The following is a 5041-nucleotide window of genomic DNA, read 5'->3' as shown; positions in this document are numbered from 1 at the left end:
AAGCAGAGGAAGATGGCCCAAGTGTCCCTGCACCCACATGGGAGACCCAGAAGAAGCTCCTGGCTCCTGGCTTTGGATCGGCACAGCTCCGGCCATTGCAGCCATCTGGGGAGTGAACCATCGGAAGGAAGACCTCTCTCTGCCTCTCCTCTGTGTAACTCTGCCTTTCAAATAAATAAATAAAGCTTTAAAAAAGAAAAGGAAAAGGCACTATGCTGTCAACACCCTCCTACTTTGGTGATTCTTTAGGAAAGCGAAATCCCTCATGGAAGGAATGACAAACAACGGGGTCAGGGTGTCCAGGGGCAAGTTGAGAAAGGTCAGATGTTACAGGGTTCTCCGTCTTTCCCGGTAAGGCCTTTTGCGGGTGACCTGGGACGCTACCAGGTGGCATATCCCTCCTGCCACTAGAGTTTGTAGGGACTGAAAAGTCTGAGAGTTGAAAGCCTGAGACCCAGGTTCTCCCCGTTGAGCCCCAGAACCACTCGAAGTGCCACCAAACACCAAAGTGAAGACAGAACGACGAGTGCCCTGGAAACTCACCGTGGTGGCGGCAGGGGTCCGAACTGGCACAGCTCACAGCGGGGTCCGTGCAGGCCTGGCCACGGTCTGCAGCGGTCAGAACTCGCCCGAGGTCGGCCCACACGAGCGCCCTGGGAAGGGGCTGTGTGCAGGAACCGGGAGAGCTACTGTGGCAGAGTGCTCAGGCCGTCTGGGGTCCTCTGAGTGAGCCTGACAGTGCATGACTGAGCTCTGTCTCCCACCGCAGCCGGGGGCCAAGTGCAGGCCACAGGCAGAGGAGCCGTGGAGGACAACGCGGCTCCACGACCTGCAGGTGAGCTGGGCGCTGACATCTGCACTGCCCTTCGGCACCGCCCCGCCACGGCGAGGAAGCATGGGACAGTGTTCCCCCAGGTGTTGGTGAGTTCATCCTCGGAGCAGGTGATCTCCGACGAAGACGAGCACGCACGCCTGCTAGCCAGGGGGGTGGCGGCCATGTAACCTGTGTAGTAAATCAGAGCTGGGGTCGCCCAGCGCTTCCTTAAGGCAGAGCTGTGCCCCACCCCTGCTACCCCAGGGTTCTTCAAAGAGCTCAGGAACATGGACACTGTGGACAAAAACTAAGCATGGGCTCCGAAGACGTTTGTGCCAAAACAAACTTTTATTTCCATTTTTCTGCAAGCTTTTTGAAGTACCGTCATGTTACACCATGTAGTCCTCAAAGTCAAATCAAAGCCTATGCATAATTATCCCATGCCTCAGATGAGGAAAATTAGGCTCACAGCAAGGAGGAGACTTACCCAATCTCACACTGCGGGCAAAAGCCGGATTCCAGGAACCATGCTTCCAACCGCACGCTTTCTGGTAGAGTAACTGCTGGCCACATGTGACCATTTAAATTTTGATTAAGGTTGGAAATTAACCAGAGTTAAAAATTCAGTCCGATGCACTGGCCACATTTCAAGTGTTTGATAGCCACACGTGGCTTCTGGCAAGTGTATGAGACGGCATCTGTTATAGACGCTCTCATTCACGCCTGAAAGGTCTGTTTGAGAGTGCTTTTTCAATTACTGTGCAAGTCTCAGGAAGGTTCAAGAAACTAGCTTACACACACACACGCACACACACACACTCCCCCCTCTGCCTCTCTCCACTGGATGCACTGGGGTGGCAAGAGAGAAACAGAATGAGGGTCTGGAGTCATGGGGGCTGGGAGCAGCTGGCACAGAAGAGACTTCCGCGTAAGTTACTCCAGATACCTGCAAGGTCAGGCCTCCTACAGCCTCCACAGGTTGAGGGAGTGCTCGCCAGAGAAACAGAAGTAATAGGAGACGAGGCAGATGGATGATGGACACCGGCGTGGGAGACCCGGAAGAAGTTCCCGCCTCCTGGTTTCAGATCGACCCAGCTCCAATCTGCAGCCATCTGGGGAGTGAACCAGTGAATGGAAGACCTACCTACCTACCTACCTATCTACCTACCTACCTACCTACCTACCTCTCTCTCTCTCTAACTCTGCCTTTCAAATAAAATAAATAAATCTTAAAAAAAAGGGGGTGGGGGGCGCCACTGTGGCATAGCAGGTAAAGCTACCACCCGCAGTGCTGGCATCCCATATGGGCACTGGTTTGAGTCCTGGCTGCTCCACTTCTGATCCAGCTCTCTGCTATGGCCTGGGAAGGCAGTAGAAGATGGTCCAAGTTCTTGAGTCCTTGCACCCATGTGAGAGACCCGGAAGAGGCTCCTGGCTTCGGATCAGTGCAGCTCTGGCCATTGCAGCCCTCTGGGGAGTGAATCAACAGATGGAAGACCTCTCTGTCTCTGTCAGTCTGTCTTGTCTACCTGTCTCTCTCTCTGCCTCTGCCTCTCTGTAGCTCTGCCTTTCAAGTAAATAAATAGATCTTTGGGGAAAAAAAAAAAGAAAGAAAAAAGTAATCATAGTTATGTTTGTCTGAAATTATTAAAGGAAGTATTTTTGGTTACTTGTAAAAAGAAGTACATCAAAATGTTTCAAAATAGAATTATTCTAACTTGCTTAACATGATGTCTTTCAATAGTAGGAACACAATATTCTTTTCCTGAACTGATGTTTCTTTAGAATTAATATTTATATGAAAAGACAGACTATAAAAAAGCAGATCTTGTTTAAAAGTCTATCACAAGTTTCAGCAAGTAAAATATTCATCTGGTTTAAATTTTAAAAATAAAATTAACCAGCTAACTACGGTTCTGGGTCGCAAACCAAAGTGCTTCACTTTCAGGGAATATAATGAAGTAGCTGCTGGCTTCTATTTGAGGAAGAGCACAGGAGCCGGTGTTGTGGTGCAGGGGGTTAAGCTGCCTGCAATGCCAGCATCCTATAGCAGAGTGCTCCACTTCCTGCCCAGCTCCCTGCTGCTGCGCCTGGAAAAGCAGTGGGTGACGGTACAATACTCGAGCCCCTGCCAACCTCCTGGTTCCTGACTTTAGCCTGGCCCATCCTTGGCTGTTGACGGCATTTGGGGAGTGAACCAGCAAGTGGACGATCGATCTCTCTCTCTCTCTCTCCCTCCCCCTTCTCTGTCCACCCTGCCATTTGAAGAATTAATAAATCTTTTCAAAAAACATTTGAAACCACAATAAAGATGAAATTACACCATAAGTTGAAAATTCTGATGAACGTACCTTCTGTGGGAATAAAGACTCTGTCAAGTCAGTTGTTGTGAAGATCTGGGTCCTGAAGCAGGTGTAGGAGTTAGAGGTGAGCTTGGTGGCTGAAGAGATCTGAGGAAACCCTGGATGTGAAGAAATTGTGTACAGATGATTGGAAAATTCTGGACCTCACAGAGTGAGAACCACTGGACTACGGAATCCTTCTCTCCTCCTCCCTGTTGTAGACACAGGCTTGCTCACCTTCTGTTTGCCACTTTCATGGACTTTAAAGATTTATTTATTTATGTGAAAGGCAGAGCAATGGGGAGGAAGGAGTGAGAGAAGGAGGGAGAGTGAGCAATCTCTTCCATTCACGGGTTCACTCCCCACGTGGCTGCAAGAGTTGGAGACGGGCTAGACCGAAGCCAGGAGCCAGGAATTCCAGGTCTCCTACATAGGTAGCAGGGACTCAAGCACTTGGGTCACCATCTGTGCCTCCCAGGCTGTTAACAGGAATCTGAATCAGAAGCCAAGGACCTAGGACTGTAACTGGCACTCTGATGTGGGATGTGGGAATCCTGTGGTAGCTTAACCTGCTGTGCCACAACACTGGCTTCTCTAAGTCACTTCAGCAAGGGCTCCAGCAAAACATCTTGATCCCAAGTCCAGGCTTACTGAAAGAGGAGGGTTTCTTTTAGCTGTTTTTCCCCTGTTAAAGTTTCCTATATGTTCTTGAATGATGGAACATCTATCAAACACTATATTGGATATTTCACAAATTCCCTCTGCTTGGTAGCTTGTAACAAACCAAGAGCAAATATAACACAATAAGCCAACAAATATTTTCTCACTTAAGGTCAAATACAGAGCCCAGATAAGGCGGAGAACTGCTTTTCTGAAGTCTCTTATTCTTCAGGGGGAAGCTAATGGAGATGATCAGATACTAGGAGGCTTTGAAGGAGGATCAGCCCTCTATAGTTGTTAACTGCTAAAGTGTTAACTTAAGCCTAATGCTTGTCTCAACACCAACTTCACACCGGAGTTCTTAGTACCAGGTGTTGAGGGGTAGGAGAGAGGGGTGAACAGAGTGACAATGACAAACGACTTTGTTTTTGTTCTGCCCTGTGAATGAAACCTTGGAGACAAAGCCACCTTCCAGGAGACTAACATTCACAATTCTTTTACCTCCACAACTTGGGTACTGGGTAATATCGCCCGTGCGACAGCTACCAATAGTCAAAATAGCAATGGGTCACTCTAAGAATTGTAAGGAGCCTGCACCAGCAGCCATTTCAGAGGACTTACGATTGGTTTTCTCTATTCCACAATGGACTCCAGGCTGGTGCATAACCCTGGGACCTCCCCAGAGCAGCAGAGGTCAAGCATTTGTCACTTGGGTGACTTGCTTCACAGGGGTCATTTTGAGGGTGAATGAGATAGGTGTTTTATGTGTCCACTTGGTGAGACTACAGTCCCCAACAACTCAGTTGCCATGAAGTTATTTTGTAGACATGGTTCAGGTCCATATTGGTTGATAAAGAAGGGAGGTTGTTTCAAGTCATCTGGACAGGTCAGATTTGACCGGTTGAAAGTTCTTTGAAGACAAATCGAGGCCCCTGGAGGAGGATGAAATCCCACCTGTGGACAGCAGGCTCAGCCATGCTGTGGAGTCCCAGCTGCCCTCCCTCACCACCTGTGGACCCCACAAGCGCCTACACTAATCTCCTAAGGCCTATCCCCCCTTGGATCTGTATCTCCAACTGAACCTGACAGGTGCAGCGTGGAAGGCTGGTGGAACAGACCCTGACAGAGAGCAAAGGCTCAGAAGGTGTTTTTGTAGGTGATGGTGATGGTGGTGCTATTGTTACATCACATAAACTCTAACTTTCCTAAACTGTCCAATTTCCAA

Source organism: Oryctolagus cuniculus, chromosome 13 (genome assembly GCF_051225735.1).
Source record: "Oryctolagus cuniculus isolate XC-2025 breed Fujian yellow rabbit chromosome 13, ASM5122573v1, whole genome shotgun sequence".
Taxonomy (NCBI): domain Eukaryota; kingdom Metazoa; phylum Chordata; class Mammalia; order Lagomorpha; family Leporidae; genus Oryctolagus; species Oryctolagus cuniculus.
Note: the sequence above shows the minus strand (reverse complement) of the source record.